Source organism: Alligator mississippiensis, chromosome 2 (assembly GCF_030867095.1).
Source record: "Alligator mississippiensis isolate rAllMis1 chromosome 2, rAllMis1, whole genome shotgun sequence".
Lineage (NCBI taxonomy): Eukaryota > Metazoa > Chordata > Crocodylia > Alligatoridae > Alligator > Alligator mississippiensis.
This window is the reverse complement of record NC_081825.1, coordinates 185338837-185356052: the sequence shown is the minus strand read 5'-3', so window position 1 is coordinate 185356052 and position 17216 is coordinate 185338837. Positions and strand designations below refer to the sequence as shown.

At 42.6% G+C, this 17216-nt stretch overlaps 1 protein-coding gene and 1 long non-coding RNA gene across 8 annotated transcripts in view; both read left to right on the top strand.

The window, feature by feature from the left end:
- CHID1 (chitinase domain containing 1) overlaps positions 1 to 17216 on the top strand; it is a 285318-nt gene that overhangs the window by 73413 nt on the left and 194689 nt on the right. The window lies entirely within an intron of this gene.
- LOC109282603 (uncharacterized) lies at positions 2141 to 5258 on the top strand. Its single transcript, XR_002089632.2, has 3 exons — positions 2141 to 2842; positions 4209 to 4358; positions 5203 to 5258. It is a non-coding gene; the product is annotated as an uncharacterized LOC109282603 (long non-coding RNA).

The following is a 17216-nucleotide window of genomic DNA, read 5'->3' as shown; positions in this document are numbered from 1 at the left end:
GCAAGCTTTAGCAGGAATTCTTTGCATGCTGTGATAAATATATAATAGAGCACTGGAACAACCCATTAGATTCCCAAATTACAATTGCACTGAGATCTGCTGATTAGGTTTTTTGTTTTTTGCTGGGGGGGGAGGGGCATGTGATATGTGTTATCTTTATTTATTTTTGGATATTACTAACATTTGAAACTGGAATTTTTAGGTACTAAGTAAGATGTTGATAACAAAAAAAATCTTTCAGCAGTTAGCTTGGTTAACCAAACTTCATCTTTAAAAAAAAAAAATGAGCTGGCTTGATAAGACTCTCAAGGTTTGGTATGCTAAATATTAAGTGTTGAATTGTGGCAGGGGGTGAGGGAAATCAGATAAATAGGGAAGGTCATGCTGGATAGTGTCCACCCCAAGGTAGTTAGTTGCTAAAAATAAACAAGCTCTTACATATTCCCCATCACCTAGTAATGAAGCACAGCTACACAGGATAGCTGCACATCTGTCCATTCCTAATTCAGTATCAGATTTTGCATTGGTGTACAAAATCAGTGTAAATTACACATGGGTATGAGTACACCCAGCTCCTGGGCAGATGAAGCTTATTTTTAAAAGGAAAGCCCCAGTGGTTTACTTCTTTTAAAAAGGCATACATATTCTTCTTCCTGGCTAGAAGGCTTCAGGCTTGTAGTTGTCTAATACATTTTTCAAGCTTTTTGATGGGCATGCAACCCAGAAGAGGTTCCAATACCAGCAGAGGACTATAATTAAATTATCTCTGTACTTCAAGAAATAAATATCGAAGCTGGACCAAATTTAGCAAGGATTAAGGAAAATCCCATGGTTTGATAGATTAGATGGTTGGTGCTCTGAAACACTCTAGCTTCCATTCACGTTAGTGAGACTTGAGAGTGTCAGCTTCACCATTAGTCAGACCTTTTTCTGTCTTTTTATCATCAGAAACTATTCAACCCTAAGGTACTGTTGCAAGTGATGCAAAGCAAAGTAGTACTTGCTGGACTAAGTTTATAAAGGACTTGAACATAAAGTGAATGATCTGTATCCAGGAGATGATCAGGACTTGTTCTTCTGATAATGATTTCCCTCCAGGGTAGCTAATCCTATCACTTCTGCGTAGGCAGACACTCACATGTGAGAAAACACAAGTGATTTTAGTAGGGCCTATTGCTCTGTGCTTGTTGAGCCTTCAGAGGATTGGGCCTATAATTTCAATCGTCAGAAGTTGTATGCTTGCTGTTGCAATGGCTTCCAAAGCTGTCATAAAACTGGATGGTAGTTTTGTGTCAGCCTCAGTCAATGGCTCATGGCATCACCTTGTGCTTCATGCTTGCTACCTGATGTTTTTATCTAGTACAAATGTTTGCAGCAGTTTCTGCCAAAGATCAGTAGAGCCATAAATGACAATATGTCAGAGTAACACTATTATGCCAGAACTTTTCTGTGCTTTTAGTTTGCTCCATCCAAACTTCCAAAGATTGTTTTCATAATATCATTCACAGAGGGATGCTGGGATAAAACTGGCAGTAAGTAGCAATATGTTAAGGGAAAAAACCCTATATTGCTATTGGTAAAGTAATATACTTTGTTTTGCTTTCTATTGACTATAGTAAAATGTAAGTGCTCTTCCCCGTTTCTCAATTTTGTTCTGCTTTCACTTTAATCAAGATTATTAGGTTTGTATATTGCTGTTTAGAAATCACACTTGGATATAGGGCCATGAACATATTACTGTGGAGGTAAACAAGGGTCTGAATTAAGAACATGTCAGCTCCTCAGTGGATGCTGCCTGTCTGCAGGGTTTTATTTTACAGCAAGTGCTAGGTAGATTATTCCACCTTCATTCAGGTTAAACTCCCTTTTCATTTCCCTTCTACTTTTATTCCCTGTGGTTGAAGGTTCAGTTTCCAGGCCCCATTATGCCTACCCAGATTAGACTGTTTGGGTATTAGAAGGGCAGAACGCACAAGACCTCCAGTATTGGTCTTCTATAAATCAAAGTTTATGCTAGGTGCCCTACTCAGAGTGCCATTAACAGCCTGTGTTTGCATACATGATGGAGAAGTTGCACTTTCCTAAAAGCTGATTATAAATGGTAATTAGAATTATTAAAGTAACTTGAGTGTTCTCTCAAGATGTTCAGCTTTTTTCCTATTTAAAGGTGCTGTAAAGCTTTTGTGACAAGTATAACTGCCTGCCTGTGTAACTCCCTATAAATATACAGGTGTTCTTGAGTGATTTTTTTATACCAGCATCTGTACCACTTCATTTACAGGCATGCATAGCAAGAAGTAATTTTGAAGCAGAAAACACAGGCAAATAACACGGGATAAACATTATGGTAATATGTGGCCTGCACATTATATTAAATAATGAAATAAACATTTTCTGAGATGTCCTTGTTTCAGAATGAAATGAAACCAACACTTTAGTTGTTCTCAGCCACAACTGAAACCAGCCAAGTCTGGTTTCATCTCTGCGACTTGGGTAAGTAAAGAATGTAAGGTGTTCTAACAGCGGGGGAAGCTCGTGCTTGTTTCAAATGGTGTTTTAAAACAGCAGGTTTTGTTAAACACCACAACCCAAATATATGAAGAAAATAACTTTAAAGAGTAATAGCTATTAAATGCAGTATTGCTTTACCAATATTTATAGGCAAATGTTGTAAAAGCTTGTTTTGCTTATAACAGACTGGGGCACATTAAAGTAATTTTGTTGACAGTACTAGTAACTCTTGTGCACTCTTTTGACTTTCTCAGGTAGCAAATCTTCTTTCCTGTTTTCCTTCCATTTGAAGAATGAAATTACAGATGGGCAAGTAGCTCTAAAACCATTGGTATGCATACATTGTATACTTTAGATAGCACATATCTAGAGTATATTCCATCATTTTTTTGTTTCTAATAAAAAATAGGTTACAGGAAAGCTAGTTATTGGGCCAGCAGTCATTTGCCAAGACAAGTAACAGATTAAAGGTGGGGGAAAGGATAGCATCAAATTGTGGCAATCCTGTGCAATTACATTTGCTTTCCTGTCTAGGGGCCTTGTTACACATTCATTTTAGGCAGCTCCTGGAGCTCTTAACCCCTGGATTGTCCATGCATTAACAGCTGAAACAGGCTTTAAAGGCACTTTAGGCAGCTTAAAGTTATGCCGCTCCAGAGCAGTTTATCTCTGATCTGTGTTACCTAGCTTCTGTTCCATTACTGTGTAGCCACTCCCCACAGATGAGCCGCCCAAGTTACAGTTATCCATCATACCAGGATACACTGTCCCTTTCCTCACCTGCCTGCTCTAAGGATAAAGTTTCCACCCCCTGAACTGTGCTCTAGTGGGTGTGGTGTTTCCACCCCCAGAAGTACAACCCTGTGCAAACAGCCTGCAGAGCACTTGCCATCTAGCCAGGCTGCAGGGCATGGTTGGGTTTGGGAGTGGGGTGTAGGAGGGGTAGGGAGACCAAAGCAAGGGGCTGGATCAGATCTCCATGAGCTAGGGCTTTCTTCCTGGGACAGGGGCAGTAGGACTCTCAAAAGCACATTCCCTCATCAGTCCCAGCTTCCAGCCATTCTGGGAAGCACAACCAGCACCCCACCTATCCCAATCCATCAAAACACAAGACCTTCTTTAATTTACTTCCGTTTTATTCATTTTTACTTCTTTTTTACTTCTTATTTTATCCTTTAGTGGCTGACTTCCTTCATTTCGCCCCTCGTCCCCATATCTTTTCCACCTCCCATTTCATTACTCACCCCCATTCCATTATCTTTCCATCTCCCAGCTTCATGTTCCTGCCCCTCAACCCATCTCTCCAACACACCTGCACCTAGAGCAGGGACAGAAGCCTATCCTGGCTCACCAACTCTCTACTGAAAGCTTACAGTTATAGGTCCAATATGGCTCCTGTTTACCAGCCTTCTAGAGGCAAGTCACAGCCATGCAGGTCAGGGACAGTCAGAGAAGGTTTTTAGCTTTAAGGTGTGATTGCTCCAAACTCAAGTTAGTACCAACACTGATCAATATTTGAGTATCCTCAAGTGTAAAGTGCAACAAGGCCCTAGTTCTGCTTGGCAGTTATGTCAGCCCACCCTTCAGTCTGTCCTCTAGTTGTGGAGTTTCCCATAGAAAAGTGGGTCCTTCAGGATGTGGAAGGTAGAAGTATTTTTCAAGAGGTTGTGAGAACAGACTTATTTCATGCTTTACAGATCAACATAGATGAAGAAATGAAACTGGCTGTGATAAGTGAGCAGTCAGGCCTAGCCTAATTGGCAAATCTGGAATAATTCTAGTCCAGTTCTGGTATCCACAATTCAAGAAGGATGCTAAAAATTGGAGAAGTTTCGGAGGAGAGCCATGTGAGTGATTTCAGGATCAGAAAATGTACTTTACACTGAAAAACATCAGGGGCTAAATCTATAAATTCATTAAAGATCAGAAATCTCATAATACAGAATACAGCTTTCATAATATTTACCCTAGCAGATCTAGTTATAACATGATCCAAGTGACTAGCAGTTGAAGGTAGATGAATTCAGAGTACCAATAAGACACAGTAATTTTAGCTGTGAAGTTAATGGGGCAACTAAGCTAGGGTTGATGGAGTCTCTGTTCTTAGACAGCTTTAAATCAAGACTGGTTGTTTTTCTAGAAAATAGGCTCACTGCTTTGTTAAGACAGTGTTCAGCCACAGCTTTTGGACCTGAAGTTGGAGAAGGAATTCATCTGGTCTGGCCTGTGTTATGTCAGATTAGATGATCACAGTGGTGCCTTCATGACTTAAAATCTATATAGAAGAATGGATAACTGGGAAGGGCCCGAGTTGTGAGGGGCCTTCAAGGATGGGAAGAAACTTGATTGTAATGGAGGAACTTCAGTGAAGGGGTTCAGAGTACATAGGTGATATATTTGGAACAGTAAGCAAGTAAATCCTCTTTGTGAGCTGCCAGCTAACTGTAGAATTTAAACACCAGTTCTAACTTGTGATCCCTGTAAATCAAGTCCCTGTCTGGGGTACTGTGTGTTTATGTTGGTGTCTTAGGGTCTTTTGATTTGAGTATCGTTGCATTTTAAATTCATGATTATCAGTCACTAATGCATAAATAGTTAAAAGTTGAATGAATACTATAGCACTAGTGGCAGACTGGAATTAGACAACTAAAACCTGTTCTGCCTTCATAATCGTATTCTGTTTATGCACAGGCAAGATGACACATGAAGGATGGATCTGAGTAAGATAAGACCTAAGGCAAAAAAGGTAGTGAAGCTACTTGCTTCATCTTTTGTATTCGATACTAACCTTTAACAGTTTTGTTTTAAAATAAGCAATTTTTTATATTTCACTTTGAGCTGCCAAAGGTGAGGAGAGTTGAGAAAAAGGTAAGTCATGACTCAAGTAATTGCTTCTGAGTATCTGACATTGGCAATTGTTTAATAACCTTTTCAAATAATGCTAATGTAACTGAGTCAAACACTGAGTCACAACACTTTATTATGTGCATTTGATTTCCCCACCCTTATAAAAAAAACCCACAGTCTAGACCCACTAATCCGACTTTTTCCTTGATAACCTTATTCTAATGGTTTCAGTACTTAACAAAGGTGCTAAGATTCTTCTATGATCAAGCCACTGACTTTTCTTTATTTGCAGCTGTTTGTTGTGCTGCCAACTCAGTGCAATATGGGTGTGCTTTCAGCCACAGGAGATGCAATTTTTGTATAGATTCAGCAGGGGACTTGTGAAGCCATTCTTTTCTTAGAGATAAATGATTTTTTAAAAGCTTTGCCTTGCTGCATAAATGAATACAGTTATTATCAGGATTTCACTCCCAAATACTAAAGCTGATGTAAATGTCAGAATTTGAACCCCCAGGAGGTAGGAGCTCACTGCTTTGTTGTTAAGACAACGTGAGCAAATCTGTATGTCAAGCAACTAGAGAGAGACTTGAGATCTGAAATGTATGCCTTCCTAGGCCTAACATTTGCATGGCTACAGATTCTGAACCCATCGGTGCAGAGGAATTATACATTTGGTCATGATACTGGACATTTCTGCTTTAAAAAAAAAAAAAGACTTGCTGATCTTTAAGAAGAGTGAATGCTATATTTGGCATGTTAGTGTTTTCAAATCGGGCTCATATGCTTGGCTTATATGCTTAGGGATAGAAGTTCAGCCTGCATGATGCTGTTTCTGGAGCTTAGATTGTTTGGCTATTTAGCCCTAGCATCATGAGTGCTGCAATGGCTAGAAAAGTAGGAGAAGCTACTGGTAGAGCAGTGAGTATTCAACAGTGCAAAGTTCTGCTTAATTGACTTCTCTAAAGAGAGAAAAGTGAACTGAAGAAATCTGAATTAAGCAAAGCTGCTTGATTTCCCCTAAAATGGGTTACATAAATATGGCAAGGAATGAAGAAAGCAACTTTTTCTTCACTTTTCATTTTGTTTTTCCCTGAGTTGTGAGCATGTATACTGGATTAACAGCTTCATTACAAATTCTTAAATTATGCACAGAAGTGCAGCCCTAGCAGTGGCAGTGCAGGCTGTCTTAGCAAGATACCTTAATCCTGACCTGGATTACTCTCCTTAACTAGGGAGAGAGAATAGCATTCTTCAGACACATTCATCCCTTGGCATTTGCTGAGATTTGTCTGCTTTTCATTCAGGACATGTAAGTGTTGGCAAATTCCCTACTTTTCAACTTCTGTTTCTGGTTTAGACCAGATGGCCCACAGGTAATGAGTTTGGCTTCTGGAAAATCATGTAAACTGCTCTATAGCCAGAACAGATCATGTGCTTATCTCTATGTAGAGAGCAAGTACTGCAAAGGCAACAGCTGGGATGAGGTTGTATATCAAAGAAGTGCCAGCCATCAGTGCTCTGCATAAATTAAATTTGGTATGTACGTGTCCAAATCTAAATTCACTAAGTCTTCACTTGTCAACTAGTCATCAGTTATGATTCCCCAGTGATCTGAAGCACTCTTACCTTATAAAGTATCCTTTCACAGCACTCTTACCTTGTGATTCTGCAGCCCTTGTGTGTGAAACACCTGATTGGTTAGATTTTTTTTTTTAATTGGGGAACTATTCTATTTCAAGAAATTGGTCCAAGAGGTTCAGTTACAAATAGTTGAATAAATTACAAAGAACTAGAATGTTAATTCTCAGCAGATGGGGAATATTAGAAATGTATCTTAGGGTGTATGCTACATTTAACAGTATGCATTTTGATATTGTGAACTGTGACATCCAAGGAGCAATAAAGAAATAGCATTCAGTGTTTTGAACACATCTGATTATTAAATTTCTAGTCATGTAGCTGTGGCTGAAGCAGTTGAAGATGATGAAACAGTGGTGTTAGAACCTCAGGGTATTTTGGTTTTGTTTTTGCCTCTGAATTTAAACTGCTGTCACTTTGAGCCGTTAGTTGGTCTGAATGTCAAAGAATAAGAACTTTGCCTTTTGCTGGTGCATCAGTATGCTCTTGTTTTAGCAGAGATCACCTCTGTCCTAGAGGGCTTATAGCCCACTGGCAGTATTCCAGATAATGGCCTTGTGATCCTAATTTGAGACCTCTAGGTGCTACTATAAATGTTTACTGCTACCTATAGGACAAATTAATTTGTGTCTGTGAGCCAAAGGCCTTTCTCAGCCCTCTAGTATTGTATGCTGGGTGAACAAGTCTCATTTTTGTATATCTATGTATTATTAAGTCCATTCTTTAAGCCATGGGTCAGCAACCTTTAATAACAGAGACTATAGTTGGTGCCACAGGCCACTAATTCTACCTCCCACACCTCACAATCACATGATCCATGCCATTCCCCTCCACCCTACATGATGCTGACAGAGGCAGTGTGGGGGTCGCATCCCAGTAGCCCTGGTGCCTTCATCAGCCCTCCTCTCCATGTGAGAGAGATGCTGCTAGTGCATGAGGAGGTTCAGTTGTAGGAACCCTATGATGCCCCCATACTGCAGCTGATGCCATTTGTGGTTGAAATCAGCAGTCAGGAAAGGTAACTTTGCTGGCAAAAATTGCAGTGGCTGCAGTGCAGGGACTATTAGGCCCCTGGCTACTGGCCACACTGACACTTCCTCCTATAGCAGTGGCATTTCTGAGGCTCATAGGCCATTTACTTTGTTCTGTCTATATAAGATAAATGCATAGCAGTGCATATGTACTTAAAAATCTACCATATGTGGTAGCTATCTACCATATCTACCATATATTGTATGTATTGTCTAATTCACTGTTGGAAGGTGCTTAGATATTATGACGGTGAGCTTGGTAAAAGTGTCTCTTTGGAACCAAGTAAGCAGTCAGACAGGGACTGGGTTGGCTTAGTCTTTAAGGATGTCTCCATTCAGTATGCTTTTGGTTCTAAATAGGATCATAGGAAAATATGGCTGAAAAGGACCTCACATGGTCATCTAGTGTAGTCCCCTGTTTAAGACAGGATCATCCCTGACTAAACCATCCCAGCCAAGCGTCTGTCCAACCTGCTATTGAAAACTTCCAAGGATGTAAGTTCCATGATTTCTTTAGGTAGCCTGGTTTCTTGATAACCTTCTTCATAGTCAGAAAGTTCCTTATATCCAGCCTAAATTTCCCCTGCTGAAGCTTGAGGCCATTTCTCCGAGTCGTGTCCACTGCAGCCACGGCAGAAAAATCAATCTGTCTTTTCTGTAATCGCCCTTCAGGTATTTGAAGACTGGTGTCAAATCTCCTCATCTGTCTTCTTTTCTTCAGACTAAATAACCCCAGTTCTTCCAGGCTTTCCTTGTGAGGCTTGCCTCAAGGCTCCTTATCATTTTTGTTGCTCTGCACTGGACCCTTTCCAAACTGTCCTTGAAGTATGAGGCCCAAAACTAGATACAGTGCTCCAGGTGAAGCTTCACCAGTGCTGAATAGAGCAGGAAAATCACTTTGATTTGCAGGTGACACTTCTGTTAATACAGCCTAGTATGCTGTTGCCTTTTTTGCAACAAGAGTAAACCATTGGCCCACATTGAGCTTATATTCTACTGTAACCACCAGGTCTTTCTCAGCAGTACTGTAACCCAGCTAGTCATTTCCCATTCTGTATTTGTGTATGTAATAATTCTGTCCCAAGTGCAGGACTTTGCATTTGTTCTGCCTGAATCTGATCTGATTGATTGTGGACTATTTCTCCACTCTGTCCAGATCATTCTGAATCCTAGCCATACTCTCAAGAGTATCTGCAGCTCCACTCAACCTGGTGCAAATTTGCCAAGCTTGCACTTGATCTTATCTTTCAAATCATGAATTAAAATATTAAACAATACTGGACCCAGGACAGATTCCGGAGGAATCCCACTCAACACCTCCTTCAAACTAGACATCGAGTCATGAATGACTACTCATTGAGTATGATGATCCAGCCAGTTAGCTATCTACTTTACAGTACTTTCATCTAGTCTGTATTTCCTTAGATTGTTAATGACAATATTGTGAGAGACATTGTCAAAAGCCTTGCTAAAGTCGAAGTATATCACATCCCCAGCTCTCTTTACATCCACAGAGCCTTTCACCTTATCATCGAAGGATTTCAGGTTGGTCAGGCAAAACTTGCTCTTGGTGAATACAGGCTGGCTGTTCCTGTTCACCTTCTTCTCCTCTAGGTGCTTAATAAAGGATTTCTCGAGGACCTGCTCCATGACATTTCCGGATATCAAGGTCAGGCCTAATGATCTGTAGTTCCCCTGATTACAGATGATGCAGAGAAGGGTGAAGTATTTAATGATCATTAAATTACTTCACCCTTCTCTGCATCATCTACAATCAGATTTTCTTCTACATTCTGTAAGGGATGTATGGTTTCTTTGGTCTTCTTCTCTTGGCATAGAATCCCTTTTTATTACCTTTATATGTTATGTTCCTTGCCAGCTGCGTCTCAAATTCTGCCTTGGCTTTCCTGATTGTCTCCCTGCATGCCTGTGCCAATAGTCTTTTCTCTTCCATAGTATTATGACTGAGTTTCCACTTTTTATATGATTCCTTTTTGAGTTTCAACTCATTGAAGAGATTGGTGTCTAGCCAAGCTGGTCACCTGTTGTATTTCCCATTCTTCCATCATAATGGAATAGATTGTTCTTGTGCCCTTATGCGGGCCGCCTTAAAGTACAGACAACTTTCCAGGCCTCCTTTTTAGGGCTGTGCGAAGCTTCAGTAGCCTATTCGATTTGGAGGAGATTTGGCAGCTGAATCCGAATAGAATCAGGAGACCCATTAAAAGGTCTGAATCAAATCAGAAGCCTCCGAATCTATTCATAGATTTGGAAGCTTTTCAGGAAACAAACTGAGAAAAGGGAGGGTGGTGGGATGTTCTTTGATTATATGGAAAAGGCTGAGTGTGGGGAAAAACTGCACTGATATTGACATCTGTAGCTGGCCAGCGAGTGTGATCTTACCCTGAGTTCCCTTCCAATCACAGTGCTCTGGGGGAGGGACGTAGAAACAACATGTCAAGCTGTGTCTGAAGTGATCTGTGCCTCTTGTGAGCTGTGTCTGTCTTGGAGCAGCAGTATTTGAAAGGCTTTGGCTTGCTATCTAGTCTCTTGCTCACTAGTCCCTCTTCTTGTAAGTTGTATCCAATCCTTTCCTACTTACCCTTGCCTACAATCCCTATTGTTATCCCTATCCAGTCCTTTCTACTTATTCTTCCCCCCAAGTCCTCTTATTTGTTCTTGTTAGTCTGTCTTAAGTCTTTCCCTCCACAAAAAGAAATCCGTGTTTTCCCTGACAGTGTCATCACTGTGCAGGAAAGCACAACATTTCTCTCACTCACACTCACTCTCACACACTCATACACATTTTGCAGCACACCAAACATTATGAAGCGTGCTGCAAAGGCAGGTGCTAGGTCTTCTGGCAGGGGAGGGAGAGGGGGCAGAAGGAAACCTGCAAGTTCCCCCCCTGCCCCAAACATAGACGTACACTCTTTCCTGGCAGGAGTGAGTCTTCTGCTGCTAGTGGGAGCAAGGAGGTGGTAGCAGTGCCTGCACCTGCACCATCACCACCACTAACAAGCAGCAACATGACATTCTCCACCCCAGTTTCAGTTCTCAGTATGAGTCTTCCAGTGCCAGAGGAGGAGCTGGATATGGAAGCAGAGGAACTGAGGGCCATTGCAAAGGGAATTCTGGGGAAGGAGAGTGAATCTGAGTTAGTGCTCCACACCCCTCAGAGTTCCCCTAGAAGCAGGTCTGCTTCTCTGGAATGCACTTTGGAGGAGGTTGTGGGGGCAGGTGGCTCAGCTCCTCCTGTTGTTGTGCCTCTGCCCAGTGAGGAGGGGGATAAGGCAGGATCCCCACCCTCAGCCCAGAAGTGGGTGGGTAGTGTAGTGTGTGATCATTTTGAGGTGGCAGATGATCCCAGGTATGCTACTTGCCAGCGCTGCTGAAGGGAGATCAGCCAGGGCAAGGAGGTTAAACACTTTGCCACCACAGCGATGCTGCTGCATCTCAGGAGTTGGCACCCCCTCACCCTTGTTCCTTCTCAACCTGGGACTAGTGGGAGCGTGCGCAAAAATAACCCCCTCTCACTCCAAAGCCCCCATCCCCAAGGGCAGAGCCAGGCCACCCTGGGTCGGTGGGGGGAAGGCAGAGACAAAGGGGGGGCGTGTTCCGAAGGTGAGCGAGGTCATCCAGAGCATTGGGGAGATGCTTGCTCTGGATCGCCAGCCCTTCTCCTTTGTTGAATGTCCATGGGTCAGGCGGCTCATGGCACTTGTAGCCCCATTGTACCAAGTGCCTGCACATACCACCTTTAGCAGGATAGTGGTGCCCTCCTTGTACGAGGCATTCAGGGAGTACTTGAGGGAGGAGCTGGAGAAGGCAGGTCCACAGGTGGAATTACATTCCCCTCAGACATCTGGAGTAGCCAGGGTGGAGATCATACCTACCTCTCCCTCACAGGGCACTGGTGCGATCAGTCAGGGCATTGGTGGGCTCTTCCTCAAGCAGAGGTGATGGATGGGTCCCACATGGCAAGGGAGATAATGTTGGCCATGAACCGCGTGGTGCAGGAGTGGCTTGTTGGGCAAGGCGAGCTCACCAATGGGTTTGTGGTCATCAAGAAAAGGGCCCATATGGTCAGGGCAGTGTGTGATGTCAACTTCGTTGGCATCCACTGTGTGGTACACAAGCTGCATGTCATAGTAAGGGACGCCTTGGAGGGGGACAGGGCTCCTGGTGACAGCGCCATCACTGCCAGCCAGCTTATTTCAAAATGCTGGAAAGTGGTCAGCTATTTTCACCAGAGCATCAAGTGGGGCAAGATGCTGCGGGACAGACGGGCAGAGCTGAGCATCCCGCAGCACAGAATTATGTAGGATCTTGAGACTTGGTGGGACTCCACATACCTGATGCTGGAAAGGCTAGTCAAGCAACACAAGGCCATCCACTTTGGTTGGGGAGGTTGGAGTCAGTGGTCCCCTTAACAAAACGGAGTGAGATACAATCTCCCAGATATTGGCAGTCCTCAAGCTGTTCCTCGAGGCCACTGAGAGCCTCAGCACTGGCGATGCCCTCCTTAGCCAGGTGATCCCCATAGTGAAGGAGCTTGAGAATGAAATGGAGAAGTTCCAGGGGGCCAATGTTCCTGGCTGGGGCAAGCCGCTTTCACCAGAGGTGCAGGCACTGGTGAAGCCGCTGAAGGAGGACATAAAAAAATGGTTGGATCCGTTGCAGACCAGTATGGTCCACGAACTGGCCGGCATGTGCGACCTGAGAGTGAAGTGGGGTGTCTACAGCAGCAAAACCCTCAATCACTGGATGGAAGTGCTGGTGAACAGTCAGGGAGGGAGAAGAGCAGAGGCAGGAGGACATGGAAGAGGGGGATGCACTTTCCCGTACCCGTACTCCCAACCACGAACCAATCTCCTCCACCACACCTGTTGCTAGTGTGGGCCAAGGGCATGGCTTCAGTTTTGGGATCCAGAGGCACCAGACCCCACCACCAGGCAGGTAGCACAGAGACCTCAGTGGCTCCCTATCTCACCGAGGATGTGGAGTCACTGCATTGTGACCCCTTGACCTATTGGGCAACCCGCAACCAGTTGTGGCAGGATCTGGCCATGGTTGCCCAGGAAGACCTGTCCTTTCCATTGACCAGTGTTCCGAGCGAGAGGGTGTTCATAATTGCTAGTGATGTTGTGACACCCCATCGCACCTCCTTGGATCCTGGTTTGGTGGAGCAGCTGGTGTTCCTGAAGGGGACCCTCCCGCTGCTGGGGTTTCCCAAGCTCCACGTGCAGATGGAGTGAGTGCCGCCCTCCTCACTCCGCACCTATTTGCTTTCAGAACCTCGAGGTGCATTTTCACAGTAACCCCTGTACCACTCTGCCTGAAACCTGGCAGGCCTCATGCCTGCACAAGGGGTTACCATCCCTGCTGCATTCATCCCGCTCTGCTGTGATACACACAAGTGATATGAGTTTTCCTTTCAACAGTTTGAGGTGCACTTTCACAGAAACCCCTGCATCTATCTCCTTGAAACTTGGCAGGCTTCATGCCCTCCAAAGGGGCTACCATCCCTGCTGTTTTCTTCTGAATCTCCAAAAAAAATGACAAAGTTATAGGTATTTTAGTGATTCCTCATTATAGTCTATGGCTGAATCTCTGAATAGGCACTGAATCTCCGAATCTGAACTGGCTAAATTGAATCAAGACAGCGATTCGAATCACTGTCCCTCCAAATCTGCCGAATCCAAATCAAATACTTGCTTCTTCGCACAGGCTTACTTCTTTTCCCCTCAAACTTGCCTCCCAGGGGATCCTACCCACCGCTTCCCTGAATTTGTTAAAGTTGGCTTTTCTTAAGTCCACCGTCCTTATTCCACTGCTCTCCTTCATTCCATTCCTTAGGGTCTTGAACTCTGTCATTTTGGTAGTCACTGTCACCCAACTTGCCTTCCATGTTCACTTTCCCAACCACTTTCTGCTTGTTTGTGAGCAGTAAGTCAAGAAGAACATCCCCTCTAGTTGACTTAACTACTGTCTGTATTAGAAAGTTATCCCCAATGCACTCCAGGAATTTGCTGGACTGCTTGTTCACTGTTAAGTTTCCCCCCCAGCAAATATCCCAATAATTGAAGTCCACCATTAGAGCCATTAGAGTGATTTGGAAGCTTCTGTCATTGCTTAAACAAGGCTTTGTTCACCCATCATGACATTCTCCCTGTTGCTGTCTCCTCTGGTCTGTACCCAGCAAATTTCAACAGGCCTACTTTTCACTTCATACTGCACCTTCATGCATTGAGTCAAGGAAAGCCTCATGCTCATGGATTCTTTTGAGCCTATCCATGTCCTCCTGCAGCTCCCTTACCTAATTCCTGAGAGTATTCATCAGAAGGCATCTCTCGCACCACAAGCACTCTCCCACCTGGCTGTCCCTGGCAGGGATGTGCAGGCCACAGTCCCTGTAAATCCAGTCCAAAACCTGGGTGGAAGCCTTGGTGTTCAGTGGCCGTGCCTGGACAGAGCCCACACAGATACAGGTAGAAAAAGGGCAACTTATATAAATAAATGTATAAATATGAAACTTACAAACCTTCTCTTTCATCGAATCCTAGAGAAGTAGGGCTGGAGGGGACCTCCAGAGGTCATCTAGTCCAACCCCTTGCCTGAGGCAGGATTATCCCTGCCTAAACCATCCTATACAAATCCATAATCTAAACTCTTCATAAAACTACCATCAACCCTGACACAAGACAAGACGTAACACCCTAGCCTGCTTCAGGTAAAGCAGGAGGACCATGGCAGCCAAAGTCCTGCTTCTGGAAAGGGTGTTAACATATGCTCAAGAGATCTCTGGTAGGGGGCCATGCCCATGCCACAGAGGAAGACAAAGCAGACTAGACATTTTTCAAAATCTTATTACTACTTAAACTTCCAGTCCGGTTGTGGTTTATCCATTCCCAGGCTCATCATCTACACAGCCTCTGATGACTGATCTACCCTTAGGCTCTTTCAAAAAGAGAGCGATTCTTAGATTTCATCCAAAAATTCTGACTTTCATTTCAAATCTATTTCTTTGTCTGGTCTCTTCCCAAATTACTTCCGTTTCAGAGAGTACATACTGTCTAAATTAAAACTTAAATCCTGTTGAGAGAGAGAATGGGAACCAAAGTGGTTATGATGTTAGGTAAGTAATCTCTTTCTTCCTTCTTTTCTTCTTAATGAATTTAAAAGCACAGAAGGATATGTTTTTTGGCACTAGATAAAATGAGTACCTGTTACAAAGGCCAATGAATAGGTGTATTGTGTATATGTGAACATACAAATTGGAGTATTTTAATTATTATGTTATTTGAGAAATGGAGGACTTGGAACCTCACAAGGTTTTTTGGCATGCCTCTCTGCTTTGAGGCAGAATAAGTATACTTAGGCAACCCATGAGAGATGTTTTTCTAACGAGTTTTTCAGACTTCTAATGGCATGGATTCCCAACCTGGCTGTAAATCAAGCCTGTTACTAATTTCTCTACCCTCAGTGGCCTTTAAGAACAATGGATCGACTCTTTTTAATAATCTTCTAGATATTTGAAGACTTTTATCATGGCCCCCTCAGTCTCCTATTTGTTAGACTAAACATGCTCAGTTTTTTCAACTTTTCCTCAGCAGTCATGTTTGCCATACTGCTTAATCTCTTTGCTCTACACATTTCTTGCAGTAAGGTGTCCCCAGCTGTGCACCAATCTGAGGCCTCAGATCTATCTATTTATTTAATTATGTTTATATATCTTTATGTTAACCACTGTTGGCTATCTGTAAGTATTCATTCATGTATTTGTGGAGCTTTCCTCCTGCTTATATTTATTTGTAGGAACATAAACTGTATTTCTAGAGTGCTTTGCACTCATGTTAAACTCTCTTCTGGAATTTTACTAATAGTTGAACTTTTGAAACCCCCTTCACCTCTATACCAGTTATGGTGTTTTGACCTTTGACAACCATTGCAAGATATACCAAAAAGACAGAAGGAAGATGTATAGGTGTTAGTGAAGGTTGTCCAGTATAAGATAAAGATATGTATATGTTCTCACACTCTGATTCACATTCACCTTCTGTATTTGGAATACTAATTAAGAAAAAGAAATAAATATGTAGAATCCCAGGTAATGAACAGAAGTCCTTTATGTTATAAACAAATGGGGTGTAAATATTGGTTAGTTAAAACAGTGGTTGAACATGCTGCAGACACTGCACCAGAGCTTTTGGATTGATGATGCATAATTGGGTATCTTGTTGATTTGGTGGTGATCTCTATAGTTTTAATGTATACACTAAATAAACTTGGTTTGCTTTGTCTCTTGAGCCCATCCAAGGATTCATTCCTATTAGAGACAACAAATAGCTTTATGGCACTCCTCTTATTGCATTCCAAAATTACATTCACCTTTTTGCAGTAGCATCACATTGTTCAGTCGTATTTTGGTTTCTCGTCTATCAAAATCCTCAGACAATTTTCTGAAGCATTGTTGTATTGCCAGTTATTTATTTTGAATTTGTGCATTTGCTTTTTCCTTTCTAAATGATGAAGTAAGGTAGTGCTATGAGTCACCTGGCATTACTGTGAGAAAGTAAATATGCATCTAAAATGTGTGTAAATCTGTATTCTTTTGTTCTGTATTTTGAAGATGTAACACTTACATTGCCCCATGACTTGCAAGGTAAGATTCTGGTTCTAAAGGACAGTGTACACTTGACAATGTTCCCACTGCCATTAAAAGGAAATGAACTGAGTGCTTACAAGGAGGGGCTCAGTGATTTGAACAATGGGACCAAATCCTTGTTACACAGCCTTGTTACCCAGTCATTGGGTGCATCTACATGAGACACTTACTGTGTGGTAGCCTAATAAGTGTGCAGTAGCAAGCTGGTCAAAAACCATGCTAATAACCTACTGTGCAGTGTTATTAAGCTACTGTGGAGTAACCATCACAAAAAAAAGTGCGCCGGCACTACTGTGCAGTAAATATAGTTACTGTGCATTTAGTTAGTACTTCATTAAGGAAATACTAAACTAAATGCACAGTAACTACAGCGCATTAATAAACATGTAGATGTGCCCACTGAATAGGGAGTTGCAGGGGTGAGAGAACTTCTGTAAACGTTGTATATCATGGCATAGTTATGCTTCACAAATTTAGAAGAAACTTCTGTTGTGCAAGTTCAGTTTTCCATTTGCAATGCA